The sequence below is a fragment of the Medicago sativa genome, chromosome 7, assembly GCF_051527215.1.
Source record: "Medicago sativa cultivar Bolivia chromosome 7, Bolivia_mono, whole genome shotgun sequence".
Lineage (NCBI taxonomy): Eukaryota > Viridiplantae > Streptophyta > Magnoliopsida > Fabales > Fabaceae > Medicago > Medicago sativa.
In genome coordinates, this window is record NC_140755.1 from 45,966,707 (window position 1) to 45,981,254 (window position 14,548).

The following is a 14,548-nucleotide window of genomic DNA, read 5'->3' on the forward strand; positions in this document are numbered from 1 at the left end:
AGCATTTATGCAGACAGCAGGTCCTGTATTAATGCTAACCCTTACCAAGCCGTTTTTAGGCCAATTTTGACCTGTAATTTCACCAGAGCATTTCCGTAGGCAATTCAAATTATACAACAATGAAACTCGGTCATAAACAAGAAAAATACAATATCTTTTACATTTGTCCATAATTAAATCAAACCGACATTTGGTTCAAACCACACAAAAGTTTGAAATTCATCAAAACGGAACATAGTGTCCATAATCAAACAACACATTACAACACATTACAACTCATTACACATCATTAAATTAAATCCCTACTTACATTCATTACAATTGCATATGGAACGAACATATATATATAATACATTATTTTCCACCATATTCCTAAACATAAATCCGATGTCGCTATCGTCTTTAATAATCCAAGGCATATAGCTTGCCGTTTTCCATGCGAATTCATCTCTATCTTCTCCTAGGTCTATCATTGGCATTAGAGCAGACAAGTGACGTGTATATTGATTTTCACCAAGATGCTCAAAATAAGTGTTAAGTTGTGTCTTCAAATCATCAATAGAGTCCGTCGGTGTTATCATAACCTTAACCGTCTTTTTAAACGAGCAATACCTAACACGACCTTCAATTCTTGCAACCTCTGACATGTTTCACTTGACAAAAGCTTTAACAAAATAATCATAGATTAGAACAAAATTAAATGGAATGTAATAACGAATAAATCAAATGCGTAAACATTAATAAGCTATAAATAAGTATTGCACTAGTTTCAAGTCAATAAAAGTCATATTATCATATATATCAATATCAATTACATAATGTTACTTATATATTGGCCACAAAAAATTGGCATTACAATTTTGACCCCAAAATATACGTCGGTGTAATTTCTACCAAAAAAAAAAAGGACTAACACCGACAAAAAAATCCCTTGTTAAAGGCCAAGTGATTGGAGAAGATCAAGTGACATAAAATCTTCCTCATCTTCCGCAATAACTTCAAATTGTTGCTTTGGTTTTTCGGGAGTGTCCAACAAAATAGGCGCCGCTTTGTTTGATTCCTTTTGTGGTTTTGGCGGTTTGTTTCTACTTTCAATAGCCATGAGCTTTTGGAACAACTCATGTTGATCCAAATACTCATCTTCCCAAGTCACCGCATCTTGTTTCTTGTGATTGTGCCACTCCGTAGATGATGGAGGTAGTGGACAACCATTCCTCAAGTAAATAAGCACAAAGTGATTAGGAATTACCCCAAGGCACATGATGGGAGTTTTTTGCTTACCCGGCGGTGGTGGCCCTCTTAGTGGAAAAAAGATTCCGAGTTACCAACTTCAAGATTTGTCAACACAACCACACACCTTTTGTAATAATTGGCAACAATGTGCCCCATGTCCGGAAAAGTCAACCACTTATCAACAAGATGTGCACAACTTTTTGTATTTGCGGGAGGATGTAAGCCATTTAAAATGTAGTTATAACGATCCTCACCCGCAAATACTTCAACATAATCATCTCTATGATCTTTCAATTCTTGAATAAGATGTGTACGAATCATGAGATGATTTTGTTCGGTTAAGCCCATGAACTCGGCTATAGCCCGGAATCCGCAATGTCCATCGCCAATAACATCCACCACTTTTTCAATAAATGGAAGCATGAAGCGTGGCATATAATCAATAGGCCTCATAACCGGGATAGCCTTAGGCTTTGGATACCGAGAAGGTGGTGGAAGTGGGGAAATTGGTGCTTTACCAAGACGAGCACCTTTTTTCCTTTTATATGATGATGTTGTTGGTGATGGTGACGGTTGACTATCCGGATTTTGGGAATCAACAACCTCCCAAGAAGAAGGGATCCGGCTAGTGGATGTAATTCTTCCTTTAGACCTCGCAATGTCCACTTTTTTCTTGGCTCCCTTGGTTGTTGCTTTTTGTGGTGGTGGAGACATCATGGTGGTTTCAGGAAATGCCAATTGCCGTAAAGCCTCCTTGACTTCAAGCTTCATTTGGAAAGGGAGTTTCTTGAGACGTTCTACAATACCCTTCAACTCATCATCCACCAAAAAACCAAGTTCATTACTTTCTTCTCCCATGCGTAACCTTTGCCAATGGTGGTGTATCTCATCCAATAAAATTGGCCTTTCTTCAAGGAGTTTAGTTGCAATTTCACATGCACATGGTAAGCCGTAAGATGTCCTTTGAACACAACCACAAATTTCCTTGTTCATGCACAACGTTTCCCTACAACGTGACTCTTCCATAGCAATGTTGTCCAAAGCATATCTAGACACATGACCACCTAAGCCGGAGTACAAAGTGACATCTTTGAATCTATGTTCCAACACGGTAACGCTCTGACCAAAGGCTGTTTGTATCGCAGTGTGTTGAAGCAACAACATGTTATGTATTTTCTCCCAACAAGTACCCAAATCACCCACACTATTGTCCAAATAATGAGCCGATTCTACCCTATTGGTGGATCTACAACCAAGATGCAACACACGGTCTGTCCATCCCCTCACTATTTTCTCCTTCACTTCATTCAAGGTGGTCATGGCATAATTTAGGAAAAGTGGGAAATCACTACAAGCATCTTGGAACAACACTAATGCATTTGCATATAACTCTTGAGTGGACGATTCAACCATATCTTTCCATGCCCTCATGATCTTCTTGACAACATCGCGATTACTCACCTCTTTCCCATCCTTTTTTCCAAAAGGATATTTACAATCTAAGACGCACCTTTGTTTAACATTTGCTTGCACATGAAAGTAACAATTCATACCATAACTTTTCGGGAAAACAATTCCAACCGCTTTCATCAAAGACCCATCTCTGTCGGTAACAATCACCTTTGGCATATTCATCTTTGAAGTAAGAAGTTTACGCAACATTTTTAAAACCCAAACAAAGTTTTCCTCTTTCTCATGCATCAAGAATCCAAACCCAACCGAATATGTCAAATCGGTCGAAGTTACCCCAACTACCTCAAACATTGGCATCTTATACAAGTTGGTTTTGTAGGTGGAGTCCATAACCAAAACCGTTGGAAAATTGTTAAACAACTTAACGGATGTTGGATGAGCCCAAAAGATATCTTCGATTGTATTACTTTCACCATGTGTTCTTGAGTAATAAGTATAGTTGTGCTCCTCCAACTTCGAGATTAGATATTGCAACGGCTTCTTGTCACCTCTATTTGCCTTCCATATTTTTTGACGTTCATTGTACACTTGCTTCACATTTGTCATGCAATGTGGTCTTTTGTTCTTCAAGTGTATCAAAATATTTCTTGGAAGCATCTTGCTCTTGGTCAAGTCATGTACAATCTTCTTGTCATCCTCCTTTAATCTACTGGCAAGAATGTGTCCTTCTAAAGCCGGCTCCATGACATGGTTGTGAACTCCATTAAGAATGGTCAATCCCCATTCATTTGTTTGCGTACTTTGATATCCACTAATCATGAACAAGCACCCGCATTTTCTTGAGCCTGTTGTCGCATGCTTCGGTTTTTTTTAGGCACTTTATGAGCTCCACTCCTTTCACACACTAGGCGCAATATTGGATGGATCAAGCTTGATCTTTGTGTAACAATTGTAAATCCCGCCTTATTTGCTTGACAACGTACCCACCCAAGCAATTCTTCTCTATCTTGAAACTTAATGTCGTCAGAAAAAACCTAGCTGTGTCCACTTCGTGGGCTTGAAGTGGGACGACACCGGGGCTAACATATTTAGAAGCTTGTTCAATGTTTGGTTTGACTTCAACCTTAGGCGGATTGACATCTCCGGAAATTTGGACAAAATTACGTTTTGTCTCTCCCGAAACATCATCCGCGTTCTCGGTCATTACTATAATTAAACAACACATAAATATGAATTAACAACTAACTAATGCATAAACATCAATGCCATAATGAACTAAAACAAAAAAAAACAAAGAAATTTTTTTTTTTGAAAAAATGGCAGTAGCTGCCATCTTTTCGCTCCAAAATTTTTGCTTATGTAATCCTCGGTACTTAACTACCGAGGTTTTCCTCGGTACTAAACTACCGAAGTTTTCCTCGGCAGTAAGCTACCGAGATTCCCCATAACAGGGTTCTACGTAACTGACGTAAAAACCCATTGCATAATAAAAAAATAAACCGATTAAAATGCTCAATACCTGTTTTTTTACGTCAAAAGTGTGTTGATACATCCTATGCTTGATGCTTGAATCATTTTTGAGCAAGATTTGATTAAAAAAAAGGCTAAAGTGCAACTTTGGCCCCTTATCTTTCAAAAAGTTGCGATTTTGGCCCCCTAACTTTGAAAACTACAATTTTGGCCCCCTAACTTTGAAAACTGCTGAGAAGGCGACACGTGTCCAAAAAAAGGGGCCATTTTGAAAAGATAAGGGGCCATAATCGCAACATTTTGAAAAGATAAGGGGTCAATAGACATATTTCCCTTAAGTTAGGGGGTTAAAAGAGCATATTTCCCTAAACATGGAGGACCAAAATTGTAGTTTTCATACTTAGGGGGCCAAAATCGCAACTTTTTGAAAGATAGGGGGCCAAAATTGCACTTTAGCCTAAAAAAAAATGTTGGATTTGGGTGGATTGAATGAAGTTTTATGGAAGATGATGAAAATAGTGTGTAGGGGGAGCAGGTGACTGTTTCATCTGATGAAACAGTTTTCCTCGGCAGTTAACTACCGAGGAATTCCTCGGCAGTTAACTGCAGCCGAATTTCAAATTTCTCGGTAGTTAACTGCTGAGGGGGCAAAAACGTATTTTACATGTGTGTCCCAGCCTTCTCTAATGTGTGAACAGCAATTTTCATGCAATAAGAATATCAAAGATATCATATTAGACATAAATTTGGATGTGTTTCATTCCTGCCTATGTGGCATTTGCTAAATAAACAAAAAATAACTTTTATCTTGAAAAAAGTTTTTTTTTTATTTTTTTTTTTACATTTTTAAAAGGTTATGATCTAAAAGAATTAACTGAATTTTGTTTGTTTTTATAATATGTTGTGCAGTTGGGCCTACGTCTTCACAGTGAACAAATCAACTTTCTTGTGTTAACCAAACTTCAACTATGTTGGTTTTTTTTTTTTTATAAACCATCCATGACTGAGGAGGTAGTGATAATGCTAAATTATTGTCCCAAACTTCAAACTCTTCAAGTTAAAAAGGTTCGTTTGTCACATCGATGTATAATTACTAGTTTTTGCTTGTTCTTTGATTTTCGTCATGTATTTTAACAAATTCTATTTTGTCTCATATCGACACGAAGTGGATTCAAGAACTAGAGGTGACGATGAATCAATGAATCTGTCCAAAGCTTAGCAATTTGAGGTGTTGATGACTAAAATGTTCAATCCTACTTAAATCAGAAAATTGGCAATTTGAGGTTTTATGGCTTCTGTAATCGGTGTGTCAGCCAAATAATTATTGATTCAAATTGTAGGAGAAAAAAATGGTTGGTAGACTAGATTTTGTGCGCTACGTAACACCGACACTTCTAATAAAAAGCGTGTCAAGTGTTCTACACATATTAGTATCCGACACCAATTTGATTTTGAAATGCTTATCATGTCTAATGTCTATGCCATAGTTCATAGGTTATGCCGTTGGCCGGTGTAGTTCATGTGATACAAAACTATATTCGGTCTACATGAATGTCTAACTTAGACCAAAATTCAAGTTTACAACTAACAATTTAATGAAGATTGTTCACCAACAACTCTGAAATATTCAATTGATAACTGTCGTTTATCTCAAAATTACTTGATTGATGATCAAAGATTCTTAATCATACAGAAAGCTAAGTATGTTTCCATCAGTCCTACCTAGGAGCTACATATCCTGCCCCATAAGAAACATCACTAATAACCGATTTTTGTTTGTTTTTGAAAAGCACTAAAGTCCAATTAGAGCTCCATTGTTCAAAGGGTAGATAACACTATCATAATGAGCATTCAAGATATATCCTATACTTGTATTGTTGAGGAGGGGAATGAGAAAGAATTCGACAAGTAAAAAACAGCAGGCACAAATCTTCAATCTATTATCACAAATGAGGAGATGTTGATGAGAAGAGTGGTGATCAATATCATGTTTTGCTACGCTACACATCTAAATGGAACAAATGCAATATTACATTGTATAGTGTAGCTCATAATTATCTCATTCGGGTTGCTTTAGAATTGACACTATATACTTTCTAATACTTACATTGGTTTACGAAAGGAATTGGGAAAGAGGGCAAAACTGATAACATTGCAAAAACAAAAGCCCCACATCGGATGTTTGTATAAAACATATAGGAAGATATGCCTATATATAAAACGCTAGAGTCTACTTCTTGATATTTGAAAACTGAAAATTCTGTAATGGAGTTTTTGTTAAATTTAAGTGATGTGATATATCACTAGTTAATATTCGGAAGTCGTTCTTGTAGATTATAAGTGGATGCATTTAATGAGTTTCATTTTCTAGTCACTTGTAATCTTGCAAGAATTTTTTCCGAATAATAACGGGATATTAGAAAATACTTATTAAAGTTATTAAAATAAATTGTTCCGTTTTTTTTTTAAGGGAAAACAAATCCTTTATAGGCCCAAAGTGCGCACTTATGGATATTGATGTGTTGGATTTATTTATTTTTTGTCTAAGTAGTTTTAATAGGTGTAGTGTTTGGAGTTCGAACTTTAGCCTCTGCTTATATCTTGCAATGTCTCTAAGTGGAGTGTCTTGCGTTTGAATCTCAACCTCTGCATATATTGTACAATGTTCTTAACAACTGAGTTAAGTTCATAGAGACATGTTGGATTTATCGTTAATGTCAAAATATATTTCCATTCTTTTTCTTTTGGTACAATATTTCTGTTTCCTTTTTATTTGTTTAATAAATTTGGTTACTTTAGTTTGACACCATTGTTTCTCTTTTCCTGTAATAATCTTTACTAGAATTAGACCAGCGTGTTGGGCACATGTCTTGAATTTTATCTTTGATTGAAAATATATTCAAAATTTATTATTAACTTACTGAACATACAAATTTTGTTTGTGATATTGAAAAGTATAGATTACTCAAACTCTTCAAAGATATTATCATGTTTTAGGTAAAGTTATGATATTTTGTCAAAAAAAAGGTAAAGTTATAATCGTATCCATTGCTACAGTCTACACAAATTTTTCTTTCCCCTTCTATGCAATTTGCAATTGTGCCGCACATGTGGACAAAGAGGAGTCAACATGATGAAAAGGAAAAGATCATTAGTGAGACGTATAATACGTAACAGAGCAATTTGTACCGCAAAGGAATTTATTTCAACTTACCTATGGAATCACAACTATTTTGAATTGACATAGGTAGCTAAAAATGTTGTATGGAAGGAATAAAATTGGTTGTTTTAGTGTTTTATTAAGCGGTGCAAAAGTACAACATATGTGTCTAGAGAGAAGTATACATACAAAAGAGAGTTTGAGGAGCGAGAAATTTTTTTTAGCAAATGAATTAAACGTTGGTGGCAATATAAAGTAATAAAGTACCGAAAAGATTTTTGGATCAACATCAAAGATAATGGAAGATGAGGGAAAGGAAGAAAAGGTGGCCGAATTTTTATTCGCAACATATATTTTGCAGAATGCAAGACTTTTGCAGGTTATGATTTGACATGCTTTTTACCCAAAACCAACATAGAGAGCTCATTTTTTAGAAGATTTACCCTCCTGTTCAAGGATCTCTCCCGTTTGTAAGCTGTCAGTTTTTGAATCTCTCTCTCGTTCCTATATGTATGCCCTTGTATTTGATAGTTTGAACAATATAGCGTTGGTCTCCTTAAACAAATCAGCGGTCCACTATTTATAGGGTGCACTTGATAACTGTGCAGTGTGTCATTCAATAGATATTATACAGAAATCAAAACAAACAACATCATATGAAATTTATGATAAAACAAGAAAAGAAAATAAAGCAGGTAGTAAGTAGCAAGCAATAACTCCTGATGAAGTCCTCTGATTGAAAACCGATGAAGATTATCAGATTCTGCATACTATCATGTATTGGGGCCGACGTGTAGTGCATTTTATAAGTTGACATTTTCCCATCATTTATTATTTTTTTCTCCGCATCTCTTTTACTTCTCTTTTTTTTTTTTATTTGTTAGTTAGTTGTTAGGTTAGTCGATTCTATTTTAAGTTAGTTATTCAGTTTGCGGCTGATCTCTATAGTAAAAATAGTTAAGAAGAATTTCTCTGTAATTTTTCGTTTTCAATCAATATATGAGGTATTTCAGTTACAAAGCCTTGTTCTGCAATCATTTGGGAATCCAAATTTTTACCTTTTACACATTTGTTTGAAGCCTTAATATCGGTATTCTTTGACGGAATGTAATGTACGAGAATGGTGGGTATTCCATGTTTCTTGAATCTTATATTATTAACAAAGATGGGTGAGGTTTGGGAGTGGATTAGCAGTAAGGTTATCAAAATTGGGACTTTACTTTAAGTCGAAAGGGTGTAGCGAAATCGGGACTCGTAAAATCGCAATCAAAATCGAAGGATTTTACTCAAGGACTTTTGTAGAATCGATATAGGATAGCAAAGTCGGGAATTGTAAAATCGCAATCAAAATAGAGGATTCTACCAAAACAAAAATAATGCTAAATATATGTTATAAATTGCATATAGTCATAAATGACTAAAGTTCAAAGTCCACAAAATACATATACATAAATGACTCAAAGCCTAGATGCAAATATTCTTTAGTAGTCATAATAATGTTAAACAACCTAGACAAAATACTTAAAGGCAAATCCTAAATGCCTGACAAAATACTTGATCACAAGTGAGTAAGGCTATTAAAATATTTGGCTTAATAATACAAGTGAGTAAGGCTTAATAATACATATACATACTTGATCACAAGTGTGGGAGAAGTGAAAGAATGAAATTTTTTGGCCTTTAGGGTATTTATAGAATCGGGACATGGATTCAGATCGGGTCAATTTACGAACCGGGTCAAAAATTGACCTTTATCAAAAAACGAACAAAATCCTTCAAAATCCATCAAAATCCTGCGATTTTGAACGGATTTCACGATTTTGTGCGATTTTGATAGGATTTTGCCTGTTTTTGGGACTTTGCTATGGATTCGAGTCGTTGAAGCTACGCAAAGTCGCAAAAACCAAGATTTTGGGACTTAAGTCGCGTTTTTGATAACAATGATTAGCAGAGTCTTTGTTTTGTCTGTGGTGTTTTACTCTACTAATATATCACCTAGTTTGTTTGGAAGTTTTAACTTGCAATCAACATTTAGTTCTGTTTTGTGCTAAGGATTAAAGGCAATGGAAGGTTAAGGGAGTTCATTTAATTGTTACCGTCGAACTTGATCACAAACTTGTGGTGGACGGAGTCATCGGAAACCTTAACCAATTTAGCTGAATTTCACACTATTTTAGGCAAATGTAAAACCAGGATACATTTATTTCAAACAATATTACTCACACCCTTGCAGTGACGTCAAGGTTTTATGCTAATTCTCAAATTTTATATTGTTTGAAATAAATGTATCCTGGTTTTATATCTGGCACGCTCATAAGCCCATTTTTTTGCCTGACTTCGATATACTTTGGTGTCCAAGCTATGATTCAATTGGTTAAGTGTCATATTAAAGGTTCTGCAATGTGCTTTTCAAATGCAGATTGTTGTAATTTTTTCTTGATCTAATCATTGTATATCTGTACTTGGTTTAGAGTTATTAATATATTTGGTCTTTAAAAAAAAATATATAAGAATATTCGAAATACACTTGGACTAAACTTAAAATTTGAGAATTAGCATAAAACCTTGACGTCACTGCAAGGGTGTGAGTAATATTGTTTGAAATAAATGTATCCTGGTTTTACATTTGCCTAGAATAGTGTGAAATTCAGCTAAATTGGTTAAGGTTTCCGATGACTCCGTCCACCACAAGTTTGTGATCAAGTTCGACGGTAACTTTCTTGATGCCTAACCCCCCCCCCCCCCCACCCCAGCCACAATAAAGTGTCATACAGTGCCAATGCTTTGGCCTCTTGAAGTGAAACAAATGCCTCTCTCCAAAGTAGCTTTCACAAAGTTGTCATTCTGAATACACTTCCCCAAACCATAACATCATTGTAGGTCGAAAACTGTTGGATCGACATTGAATTTACTGCTCCCGGATCTGGTTTGATCTGAACTGCCTACATCACATCAGAACTGCAGACATATACCATATCCTACCACATATCACACACTCTTCCAAGCTTTCAAAAAATCCATCGCCATATTAACTGAAAAATAACGTGATATATCACAAAACGTGCAGGATGCCAAATATATAATTAGCATGACTCTGGAACTAGTCCAAAGATCCACAACTCCTCTGTGTAATTTATGTCTTTGGTTGTATCAAAGGGAAGGGACGTGCCAAGACATAATGAAGGGTTCAAAACAATATCGAAAAAATAAAAGAAAATAGACAAAACATGTGAAACCTACTCACTCAATTAAACTTCATATATGGACACTTTCAGGAAAATTTCACAGAAAAGTTCAAAAATGACTTTCACAAACAAAAGGGACATCGACATTATGTTAATCACGAACAAAAAGGAAAGAAGAGAAATAGTAGATGACACAATCATATTGGGCATTCGAATATCATGTCCTATTAGTATTTGCATATGGACAAATTGTTGTATTTTTTAAGATATTTATTATATTTCAAAAGTTACTTTGGGATGCTGATCATGTGCTACGTTGGTTTTTCTTAAATAATTCAGTTGAGCAATTATATATTGAGTCATTGCAATTAACAATTATTTAAAAAAAATTAATTTGTTTATTGAGTCAAGGCGGTTACTATTTCTTCTCAACGTTAACATTTTGACAGCAATTATAAAGCCTTTATTCTTGCATGATTGAGTTACTACTCGCTGCTATATAAAACTCTTTTTCACGGAAACAAAAAAAAGGGTGTTAAGCTCTTTTCTTTTCAGCCTTGATCAGTAACAACAAAATCAACAATTACCAAAACAATAAAGCCCCGTAACTTTATTTTTGTACAATATAATTATGGGTTCATCTTCCTGAACATATATATTCTTGCTAGTTCTGTATCCTTGATTACCATCAAGAAGAGTCTGTTAAATCCTGGGGGTTAGCGTATTATACGCGGAAAATCCTTGAGGACAGCGCGATCAGCGTGTCTCAGACTTTCTCACCAATTTTGTTTTGCAGGTATTTGTAGCAGTTTTACAACAATCTCAAGGATTTACATCTTTCATGGCTGCTCGGAAAAATATGGTGCAAAACAAAGCTGCAATGAAAAGGTACGATAACAAAGAGTCTGATCAAAATAACCATAAAATAAATTTTTTCAATGGTGTTGTTAACCCCAATTTTAAAAGAAATGGTATGTCTTGCGTTAGTGGAAAGTCAAGTCTTGAAATGAGAAATGACTATCCTCTGAAAGCTAAAGTCAATTTGGTTGAAGCTAAAGGAGATGATATAATTGTTGCGGTCATTTCTCATGTCAAAATTATGACCAATGTGAGTAAATGGATTGTAGACTCTGGAACTACTAGGCATATATGTGTAAGCAGAGATGCTTTCACCTCCTACACTATTGCAGAGGATGATGAAAAAATTGTTTATCTCAATGATTCAAAAATTGCAATAGTTTCAGGAAAAGGAAAAATTCTTTTAAAACTCACATCGGGAAAGACTTTGGCTCTCACTAACGTACTTCATGTACCTAATATAAGTACAAATTTAATTTCAGTGTGTTATACCCTAATTTTGGACCTAAAAATACTTGCTCAGAATATTTTTTCATTTTTGATATATGTCTATTACTCTTGAAAGATTGCCAATTCGCTATTGTTTTACACTAATATTTTACTCTGCTTTATCTCCCAATTTAGCCTTAAAAATCTCTTCAACTGTGTATCTGTCTATGTTTTCTTGCATGTAAAACCATCCAAATGTTTTCTTGCATATCAAGTCATTTTGAAGTTGTCTCTGATCAATTGCATGTTTCTCTGCACTTTATTTCAACATTATTTGCAAAATTCATAACAAAGGGGTATTTTAGTCATTTCATGTGTCCAGCTTCATTTTAAATCCCTGAAAATTGTCTTTGAGTCATTTCAAGTTGTTTGTGTAAGTCCTTGAGTTAATTCATGTCAAAATCCCTTTTAAAAAAATTGATCTGAGACATTTTGAGTCAGTTTAGTCCTCAAGGGCATTTTAGTCATTTCCAGTGTTAAAACTCTGTTTAATCTCTGAAAAATTGTCTCTGAGTCATTTTAATTTGTTGTATGAGCCTTTGTTTCAATTCCAAGTTAAAACCCATTTCAAAACTTGCATCTGAGTCATTTTGAGTCATTTTAGTCCCTAGGGGCATTTTGGTCATTTCACACGAAATTTTGACAGAGAGAGGTTACTTTAAAGTACCTCATTTAGTAGTTGGTTCATTTTAGTCCGTTTTGTTATTTTTAATCGTTTCACTTTACGTTATTTTCCATTTACCAATTTTAATTCAATTTTATTTTTAATTTTTATTTTAGTCCTAAAATTTCTAATAATTGCATTCTAGTCCTTTAAGTCTCAAATTTTTTGTTTTTTTAGTCCTTTTTCCATAATTGCAGTTTGGTCCTCAAGTTTTAATCAATTGCAGATCAGTCCAAGGAGTTAGTTACAGTCCAGGTCCGCGTGGCAGCAAGCCATTGGTTCAAGAGTGCACAAGTGTCAGCCTATAAAAGGCCAAGTCATCACAAGACCCATGGATTCGGTTACAACTCATCACAAACACTTTCATAGTTTCTCTCTCCACCAAAAACAGATCAAGAACACAGAAAGATGATGAACACGTTGAAGTTCATCCAGAACATCCATAACCGAATCATCATCACCAAACCCTAATCCAACAAAATCCCAGAATCATCACAATCAAAGTCAAATTCACCCAAATTGATCACTGATTTCGCAGCAATTCACCAAATTCATCATCAAACACGCAAATTGCACATAAATCTCCAGAAAACCTAAACTGAAACCGTTCCAATTCAACAAATTCTTACCGAATTCGATCAAGATTGCGAAGGTTCTCAGTGATTCTCTACGAGAATCTTCATCACCGAACCTTTCTCTTGCAATTCAAGCACGAATGCGATCACAAGAAAGAGACTGAGGAAGAGAAGAAGAGGGATCAAAGTGAAAACAAAGCAAGATCACACCGGTGAAGAAAACGAGGAAAATAACCGATTCATTTTCAGTGGAAGCTTACCAGAAGAACACGAAGAAGTTCAATCGAAGTTTTCGACGTTCCTCCGTAGTTTTTCCTCCGATTAAAACACCGGTAAGTTCAAATCCTCAAAAACTATTTCTAGAATATGATTCATGTTCGTTTTGCTTCGTATCTCGTAGATTTAGGGTTTAGAAAGACGAACGGTGAGAACACCGATTAAACCTTCATTTTCAGCAAAAGTAAGGAAAGAATGGATGGAATCCATCTTTCTCACTGGATAAGACGACGATTCCGTCATTCTTTAAGGGTTACGACGTGTTCATCACCGTTCCTCTACGTTACCGGCGCCGTTAGGGTTTCTAGGTCGGAGAGAAGAAGAAACGAGAGAACATGAAAGGAAGAAAGAGAAAGAAGGATGAAAAATGAAAAGAACCGGTCCCTTCGCCTTATATAGACACCTGAACCAGACCGGTTCACAAGAACCAGTCCGGTTCAGGCTCCCCAGCGCTCTCAGCCCTCAGATCTAGGGTTGATCCATCTGGATCAATCCTGTGGCTCTAGTTCAGTGTACTCAGGGCCTGGATCTTGAACGAATGGGCCTGGATCTGTTTCTTTTCTTCTTTTTTCTTTCTCTTCTTTTTTTGCTATGAACACCACTGAGTCTTGCTATTTGAACCTCTGCTGTGTCAAAAATCTTGTGAAAAATTATCAAAAAAATTCCTGTACATTCCTTGATGTATTTGTGATATTTTTTGTGAATATTTTACATGTTAAAATTGATAAAAAAAATATAGGTGATATCTCTTGCAATTTGTTTGATTTCCTTGTTAAATTCTTGTGAATACTTGCTATGTTTTGACATGATATTTTGTCAATTTAATGTTGATATGTGATATGCAATCTTGTGATATGTTTGCCTCTGTTTTGTGTCCTTTTTACTGTTTGTGAATGCAATTTGTTGAACACATATCACATGGTTACTTTAGATGTATGCTTAGGGAATGTATGTTTAGATGTATGCTTAGGAATCGCGATACTTAGAAAAATTCTCTTTTCCAAAAAATATGAACAACTTCACTCAAATCATTTTCTAAATAAACTTTGGGATCAAAATCCCATTGATTTTCCCTTTATTTTCTTAAACAAAATCCTAATGAACTTTAACCACACTTAGACTCCTTTTGCAAAAAAACTAATTCCACTTCACACTTTTCCAAACCTTATGCCCTTGAGGCCTCTCTCTCTTGTTCTTCAAAATTCCATTTTTCAAACTTAAAATC